Here is a 9,418-nt window from a genome sequence, read left to right on the forward strand (position 1 = left end):
TTTTTTTTTGAGACAGAGTCTCGCTCTGCCGCCCAGGCTGGAGTGCAGTGGCCGGATCTCAGCTCACTGCAAGCTCCGCCTCCCGGGTTCACGCCATTCTCCTGCCTCAGCCTCCCGAGTAGCTGGAACTACAGGCGCCCGCCACCTCGCCCGGCTAGTTTTTTGTATTTTTTTAGTAGAGACGGGGTTTCACCGTGTCAGCCAGGATGGTCTCGATCTCCTGACCTCGTGATCTGCCCGTCTCGGCCTCCCAAAGTGCTGGGATTACAGGCTTGAGCCACCGCGCCCGGCCAATTTTTGTATTTTTAATAGAGACAGGGTTTCACCATGTTGGTCAGGCTGGTCTCAAACTCCCGACCTCAGGTAATCCACCCGCCTTGGCTTCCCAAAGTGCTGGGATTACAGGCATGAGCCAGCATACCTGGCCAAGAGGTAGTATTTGAAAAAAAGAAAAGCAGAAAAAAAAATGCTCAACCTGTAAGTATAATGCAAATACAGTGTTCCAAACTCCAAACAATCTGAGCTCCAAAACACTTTTCTGGTCCTGCGCATCTCGGATAAGGAACACTCAGGCAGGGTGTGTTGTTTTGTGGAAAGGATCTCATGTTCATAGAAAGCTGCACACACAGCATGAGAGTCCTCTGCATCCTTTGGGAGGCGCTGACCACCCTGAGCACGCTTCTGTGTTTCCTGGAACCCAGGGTGTCCTCCCAAGGTCAGAGTTGGGAAAGACACGCAGGCAGTGGATCTCAGATCAGAGGATGCTGCAGGGACAACCTCACCCAGGACGGCCTTCGTCCCAGCACAGATCTCGGGCCGTCCCCGACCCCCGTGACCTCAGCACGTATGAGGGCTGCCAGCCCATCCTTCTGTGGTCCATTCCCCCGGCCCGTCTGCCTGCACATTCCTCGTGATGGGACCTCGGTTCTGTGTCTTCAGCAGACAGTCTTCCATCTTCGCCTGAGTCACCATCTAAACCCCTGGAGACTTCACGTGACGTTCTGGATTTTCAGTCACTGCTTGTACCCCAGGCTGGGCTGGCCCAACTTGGAGAAGCTGTGCCCCCATGCCCAGGATACGGGGCATCGCCAGCCTGCAGCCACAGTCAAAAACCCTCAGAAGGAGGTCAGAGGACCCATACCACCCCAGTGAGGGGCAAGGACCTCTTCCCTTCTTCCCTCCACCCCGGGGAGGTCAGACTGGGGGCCCAGGGTCTCTCTGAGCCACGTGGCCAGGCCCAGGCCCTGGCTGCCTTCAGCATGACCCAGCCTTGTGACCAAGCACACCTCTGCATGGGAGACCCCCGGGGACAGGACACCCTCTCCAGCTCCCGTTACAGGGAGGGAAACTGAGGCACGGTGTCTCAGCTCAGCTTGCCGTGACAGGCTGCTGTAGACCAGGTGGCTTCCACATGGGAGACCTCCGGGGCCAGGACACATCCTCTCCAGCTCCTGTTACAGGGAGGGAAACTGAGGCACAGTGTCTCAGCTCAGCTTGCCGTGACAGGCTGCTGTAGACCGGGCGGCTTCCACACAGGCATTTTCTTTCCCACCACTCTGCAGAAGTCTGAGGTCAGGATGCCGGCAGGGTTGGGTTCTTAGAGGCCCACTTCCCGATTGAAAGTTGGCACCTTCTCACTCTGCCCTCACAAGCTGGAGAGAGAAAGTTCTGGTCCCTTCACCCCCTACCAGGGCACCAATCTCATTGTGGGGGCCCTGTCCTCATGACCTCATCTAACCCAAATCACCTGACAAAGGCCCCTCCTAACACCATCACAAGGGGGGGGGGTCATGGTTTCAAAATGTGACTTTGGTGGCCAGGCACGGTGGCTTATGCCTGTAATCCCAGCACTTTGGGAGGCCAAAGTGGGAGGATTGCTTGAGCCCAGGAGTTCAAGACCAGCCTAGGCAACACAGCAAGACCCAGTCTCTACAAAAAACTTAAAAACCACACACACACACACAGATGTCTTTGAGGAGACACAGACATTCAGTGCATAACATCCAGGGTGGATGGGCCAAGGCTGCCCAGCGGGTGGGTGGCCCCAGATCCCAGCCGTACCTCTACCTCCCTGCCACCCTCCTGGTCTCCTTCAGAAACCCTGCGGGGAGCAGATTGTGGGGGTTAGGAGGCTCTGGCGGGACCCAGATCACCCCAAAGCATCATGAGTGACAGCTAACACGCCTGCTCTGCGATCTGTGACTGCAAACTCACTGAATCCTGGCAGCCACCCTGAGCGGAGGGGCTAGGTTACTTCTGTCTCCCAGATGAGAAAACTGAGCCCCGGAGAGGGCACAGAGCTATCCAAGCCCAGGTGTTCAGTGAGGGGCAGAGCCCGAGCTAGGTGTGAAGCCAGTGGGCACACTCTGAGGTCAGGCTTAGAGCAGCACGTCCCGTGCCCAGGTGGAGGGACCACAGGTGGCAGGACACTCTCATGGGAATCCTAAGGACGCCAGGGGACACTGCTCCAGGGCAGCCGAGCTGGACCCACAGGTGTGACTACAGCGTGAGCTGGGGCCACCCCTCCCAGCTTCCGGGTGGTCTTTAGGGCACCGTGGCTTCAGGGGGGTGCCTGGCTCTGGGCCGCTTCACCTCAAGCTGTGATGGGCCAGGCTGGCTCTGCGCCCACTCTGCACCCTGCCCTCCCGAGCCCAGGTCAGGCAGGCAGGACCCCGCTGAGGCTGAGAAATGGGAGGAGCCGAGGAGACAGACCCACTGCTGGCCACTCTCCACCTCCACCGGGTCAAGGGCCTTCCACTGTGACTGCAGGACAGGACCCCCCTGGTTTCTCCGCTTAAAGCAGCAGGATCCTCGCCTTCTCGCTCACTCTGTCACCCCCACTCTATTTCTCCGTCTCTAGCTCTCTCTGTCTCTTTGTCTGTATCTCTGTCTGTCTCTCCATCTTGGTCTCTATCTTTCTCTCTCCCTGTCTCTGTCTCTCTGTATCTCTGTCCCTCTCCCTGTCACTCCTTGTTTCTGCCTCTCTGTCTCTATATCTCTGTCTCCCCATCTATCTCTCTCCCTGTCTCTGTCTCTCTCCCTGTCTCTGTCTCTCTATCTCTATCTCTGTCTCTCTCCCTGTCTCTGTCTCTATCTCTGTCTCTCTCCCTGTCTCTGTCTCTCCTTGTCTCTGTCTCTATAGCTCTGTCTCTGCATCTGTCTCTCTGTCTCTATCTCTGTCCCTCTCCCTCTCTCTCTCTCCCCCTGTCTCTGTCTTTCCTTGTCTCTGGCTGTCTCTGTCTCTATATCTCTGTCTCTCCATCTGTCTCTCTCTGTCTCTCTGTCTCCCTCCCTTTCTCTGGAGGTCTCCTGGCCTCTGCCACTGGTCTCCCCTGCACTTGCACAATGGTGGGGACCCTGGCTTGCTCCTGTCACGTGGCGTTGGCACTGGCTCTGGCGGGAGCCTCCATGGGGCCTGGGCTCCTCCCAGCACTCGGCCGGTGCCCTGCGGGTGCCTGCACATCTCTCACTCTTTTTTTTTAGACGGAGTCTCGCTCTGTCGCCCAGGCTGGAGTGCGGTGGCGCGATCTCGGCTCACTGCAAGCTCCGCCTCCCCGGTTCAAGCCATTCTCCTGCCTCAGCCTCCCGAGTAGCTGGGACTACAGGCGCCCGTCACCACGCCTGGCTAATTTTTGTATTTTTAGTAGAGACGGTTTCACCATGTTGGCCAGGCTGGTTTTGAACTCCTGACCTCAAGTGATCAGCCCACCTTGGCCTTCCAAAGTGCTTGGATTACAGGTGTAAGCCACCGCCCCCAGCCTCCCGTCACTCTTTATTCACTCAACAAACACCTATTAAGCCACAGGCACTGTTTCAGGTGCTGGGGCCACAGCCTTGAACCAAACAGGCCAAATCCGTAATCTTGTGAAATCTTCTGTAAAGCTTCCTGTATTCCAGCGGGGAGACAAGGCAGCCAAGCTGATGGGGCTGTACCTGTGAGAGCGTGTCACCCGTGGGTGGAGTGTGCAGTGATCAGATGTTGGTAGGAAAATGAGGCAGGGGGGCGGTGTTTGTTGGGGAGGGAAGCCGAGCCTGCAGGAGCTGAAGGAGGCTGCGCACAGGCCCTGGCAGCCAGCGGCGCTGGGTGCTCCGGGTAGTGCTGGGTGCTCTGGGCGGTGCTGGGTGCTCTGGGTTGTGTGCTAGGCCCTCTGCCTGATGCTGAGTACCCTGAGGAGGTGCTGAGTACCCTGGGGAGGTGCTGAGTACCCTGAGGAGGTGCTGAGTACCCTGGGGAGGTGCTGGGTACTCTGGGGCAGTGCTCTGGGGAGGTGCTGGGTACTCTGGGGTGGTCCTGAATGCTCTGGGGCGGTACTGGTTGCTGTGGGGAGGTGCTGGGTACTCTAGGAAGGTGCTGGGTGCTCTGAGGAGGTCCTGGGTGCTTCAGGGATGTGCTGGGTGCTCTGGAGAGTCTGAGGACACGCCGGGGTGTCAGGGATTTCTGTGTTTACTGTGCAGGCTCAGGGGAGCCACGGGAGGGTTTCGGGTAGAGTGGGGCCTGATGAGACGGAGCTTTCTGCAGGTCCATCTGGCTGCTGCCCTGAGAACGGGTGGATGCAGGGCCAGTAAGAGTGCAGGGCTGGGATTTTCCAGGGAGAGGCAGTGGCTTGGACGAGGGCGGTGAGGGAGACACATCCGGGTTGTATTTGGAGATTTGCGGGGACTGTGGCAGAGCGATGAGCCCTCCCCTGAGCACAGGAGGACTGGATTGGCCGTCTCTGCCTGCGGGAGGCCGTTTGACGGTGGTGGCCTGGTGATTCCCACGCGGGAGTCAGAGGGGTGCCGATGGGCTTTTCCACGACGGGTGGGAGACGGCTGGTCCTGCAGGGCTTTCTTAGACTTGACATGATGCTCCCGGTGCAAAGGGCGGATCTGTGTCCCCCGCTGGACACTGGCAGGCCGGAGACTTCGGCGAGTCCTTGAGGGCTTCCCGGGGAGGCAGACGTAGCCTCCACCAGTCCTCTGAACCGGGGAGAGAGTGGACGTTGTTTTGTTTTGTTTGTTTTGTTTTGTTTCAGATGGAGTCTGGATCTGTCGCCCAGGCTGGAGTGCAGTGGTGTGATCTCGGCTCACGGCAACCTCCGCCTCCCAGGTTCAAGCGATTCTCCTGCCTCAGCCCCCCGAGTAGCTGGGATTACAGCCACGTGCCACCAGGCCTGGCTAATTTTTGTATTTTCAGTAGACACAGGGTTTCAACATGTTGGTCAGGCTATTCTCAAACCCCTGACCTCATGATCTGCCTGCCTCGGCCTCCCAAAGTGCTGGGATTACAAGCGTGAGCCACCGCACCCGGCTGAGAGTCTATGTTTTTTAAAAGATGTGGTTGAAGTCTTTTTGGACATGCCCAGGCTTTGAGAATTTCTTTGGCCATCTAAAGGCTGTAAGAGCTTTGTTCTGTTCACAACCAGTTGTGTAACAGAAGACTTCCTGTGTATAAAGTAACGAATCATTGATTATGTGACTTGTCCTAAATTCTGTTAAATACTAAAAAATAGGCTGGGCACAGTGGCTCACGCCTGTAATCCCAGCACTTTGGCAGGCTGAGGTGGGTAGATCACTTGAGGTCAGGAGTTTGAGACCAGCCTGGCCAACATGGTGAAACCCTGTTTCTACTAAAATACAAAAATTAGCTGGGTATGGTGGCAGGTGCCTGTAATTCCAGCTACTCGGGAGGCTGAGGCAGGAGAATTGCTTTAACCTGGGAGGCAGAATTGCTTTAACCTGAGGCAGAGCCGAGATTGTACCACTGCACTCCAGCCCAGGCCACAGAGTGAGATTCCATCTCAAAAAAATTTTTTAAATAAATAAATTAGCCAGGTATGGTGGTGAGCGCCTGTAATCCCAGCAACTCAGGAGGCCGAGGTAGGAGAATCGCTTGAACCTGGGAGGCGGAGGTTGCAGTGAGCTGAGATCACACCACTGCACTCCAGCCTGGGCGACAAGAGCAAAACTCCATCTCGAAAAAAAAAAACGCAAGTTAGCTGGATGTGGTGGGCACCTGTAATCCCAGCTACTCAGGAAGCTGAGGCAGGGGAATCGCTTGAGCCCGGGAGGTGGAGGTTGCAGTGAGCTGAGATTGTGCTACTGCACTCCAGCCTGAGTGTCAGAGAGAGACTCTGTCTCAAACAAAAGAATAAAACATAGGCCGGCACAGTGGCTCACGCCTGTAATCCCAGCACTTTGGGAGGCCAGGGCGGGCGGATCATGAAGTTAGGAGATGGAGGCCATCCTGGCTAATGCAGTGAAACCCTATCTGTACTAAAAGTACAAAAACAAAATTAGCTGGGCGTGGTGGCGGGTGCCTGTAGGCCCAGGTACTGATGAGGCTGAGGCAGGAGAATGGTGTGAATGAACCTAGGAGGTGGAGCTTGCAGTGAGCCGAGATCACGCCACTGCACTCCAACCTGGGTGACAGAGCGAGACTCAAAAAAAAAAAAAAAAACCAGAAAAAAGAACTCCTTTAAAAAGAGAGAGGGAGAAAGAAAGAAAAAGAAAAGAAGAAAAGGAAAAGAAGAAAAGGAAAAGAAAGAAAAGAAAAGAGGAAAGAAAGGAAAGAAAGATCAAAACTAATCCAATTGGTCTCAGCCAAGCTGGGTCCTGGGGCCACACGAGGATCCCTGGAGCCTGTTGTGTGAATCAATCAGCCTTCCCTGGAACACAGCCAAGCCCATTTGTTTAAATAATACACTAAACCAGGCAACTGAGCGGTGGGCTGGCCCCTGGGAGAAGTGACACAGCAGCTTTTATTTATTACAACACTCGTTTCCCAAACACAAACAGAAACCAGAGGGCGCGCCGCCACCGAGGAAGGGTGGTCTCCCAGCTGGGGAGGACCTGGGATATGAGGGAAGAGGGAGGGAGGGAGGGAGCAGGGATGCATGAGCCAGTATCTGGGGCTCCTGCAGCCCTTGAGGCAGGCTGAGGCCAGCCTCGCCCCGGTTGCATCACCCAGGACGCCCTGGGGATCTCCAGGCCACCGCGGCAGCCGGGCCCCTGATGCAATCCGTGGCTGTCTTGCAGCATGACCTGCCCTGGTCAGCCTGGACTCTGCCCTGCCTGGGGGCCCAGCCCTCACCGCAGCCTCCAGTGATCCCTCCCTTCCCAGGGTCTGTTTAGAGGCGCCTGGAGCATCAGGCCCTTTTCTACCATGAACTCGCAGTGTGGTGCCCAGTGGGTGTCTCTGATCTGTGAACTGGGTGTGGTGGCGTCTACCCTGTCTGTGGGGTCGCAGGAGCAAGCCACACGCATGTGGGGAGCCACGCCTGGCACACAGTGGATGCAACAGGAGAGTTTGCATGTTCTGACCGTATTTCACCATATCTCTGATGCGTATCTTCTCACATGAAATCAGGATGTGTCTTAAAATTGACAGAGAGTAGAAGTTCAGCTAGCAACATTGCCTCTCATCCCAGCACTTTGGGAGGCCAAGGCATGAGGATCACTTGAGCCCAGGAGTTCAAGACCAGCCTGGGCAACATGGTGAGACCCTGTCCCTAAAAAAATTAAATTAGCCAGGAGTGGTGGCGTGCACCTGTAGTCCCAGCTACTCAGGAGTCTGAGGCAGGAGGATCACTTGAGCATGGAGATTGAGGCTGCAGTGAGCTGTGATCCAGCCTGGACAACGGCGCAAGACCCTGCCTCTGAAAAACCAAGTTAATGGTGGGTGTGTTGTGGACGGCACCCAGGCTGGAAGGAAAGCGGAAGTATGGCTGCAAAGCTCAGCTGCACAGCGTTTCACAGAACCCATCCAGGCAGGGGCTGGAAAGTGCTTTGTGAACCAGAACTGGCAGTGATGCTTGGGTGGGCTGGGCCCTGCACTCCCATCTCCCACCTGTTAGGTGCCCCAGAACAGGTCTGGGGTGCACCAGGGGCTCTGTATCCCCCTCATCCAAGGCTGCCAGGGGACCGGGCTTTCCTGCCATCTCAGGGACTCTGAGGAGCCATCGGACAGTCGGAGGGAGAAGAGAGAAAGTCAGGAAGTCACCTCCGGTGTGACTGACATGAGACTTAGGTAGTTGGGGTCAAGGTGGATGCAGGGGCACTTTAGACGGGTGGTCAGTGCGGGATTCCTGGAGGAGGTGGCATTTGAGCTGGGACTTGCATGATTGGGAGAGCACTTGGGCGGAGGGAAGAGCCGGTGTAAGGCCTCAGGCTGGGGAAACAAAAAGAGGCCAAAGTTCACTGGACAGAGCAGGGATTCAGACTCAGGCCACGGGTCCCCAGGGTCAGGGCACACGCCCTGCTCCTCACCAAGTTATCAACAGGAGGATGGTGGGGAGGGGAGGCCAGCATGAGGGTGGGCAGGGGCACTCTGGAGGCAGGGGCTGGACTCGCTCTGCTGCCCAGACTGGAGTGCAGTGGCAGCATCAGAGCTCACTGCAGCCTCCACCTCCTGGGCTCAAGCAATCCTCCTGCCTCGGCCTCCTGAGTAACTGAGACTATACAGGCTTGTGCCACTGCATCTGGCTAATATTTTATTTTTATTTTGGTAGAGATGGGGTCTCCCTCTGTTGCCCAGGCTGGTCTTAAACCCGTGGGCTCAAGCGTTCTTCCTGCCTCAGCCTCCCAAAGTGCTGGGATGACAGGCGTGAGCCACCACGACCAGCTAAGACTATATTTTTTAGAACAGTTTTGGTTTCACGGCAAAATTGAGCAGAAGGTAGAGGGAGTTCCATGTGTCTCCCACACACACAGCCCCTGCCGTCAGCTGGCCACCCCAGGTAGCCCTGCTCTGACCATCATTGTCACCCGGAGTCTGCAGTTCACGCTGGGACTCACTCTTGGCGCTGTACCTGCTGTGGGTTTGGGCAAATGTACCAGGACACAGATCACCATGGTGCCATCACTTGGGGTAGTTTCACTGCCCCCGGGTCCCCCATTCACTCCCTCTGTTCATCCCTACCCGCTGGCAGCCACCACTCTCTTCCTGCCTCCAGGGTTTGGCCTTTCCCAGCTTGTCCAACATTGGAATCATGTCTGTGGCCTTCGCAGGTGGCTTCTGTCACTTAATAACGTGTGCTGTTGTTTCCTCTGTGTCTTCGGAGCTTGGAAGCTCCTTTCTTCTTGGTGCTGAATAGCGTCCCACTGTCTGGATGCGCCCCGCTGACCCACCCACTCACCGACTGCAGGCCATCCCGGTTGCTGCCAGGTTTGGGGGATGATGAATAGGGCTGCCACAAACCCAGCTGTCTCTGCTGACTCTGCAGTCATGCCTGGGGAGGGAGGAGTGAAGGGGGGACGGAGGGGTGAAGGGGGAGGGAGTGTGAGGAGGGAGGGTGAAGGGGAGAGGGAGTGTGAAGGTGGGGAGGGAGGGGTGAAGGGGGAGGGAGGGGTGAAGGGGGAGGGATGGTGAGGGGGGAGGGAGGGGTGAAGGGGGGGGGATGGCGAAGGCGGGGAGGGAGGGGGAAGGGGGGAGGGAGGG

Source organism: Theropithecus gelada, chromosome 11 (assembly GCF_003255815.1).
Source record: "Theropithecus gelada isolate Dixy chromosome 11, Tgel_1.0, whole genome shotgun sequence".
In the NCBI taxonomy this organism is placed as follows: domain Eukaryota; kingdom Metazoa; phylum Chordata; class Mammalia; order Primates; family Cercopithecidae; genus Theropithecus; species Theropithecus gelada.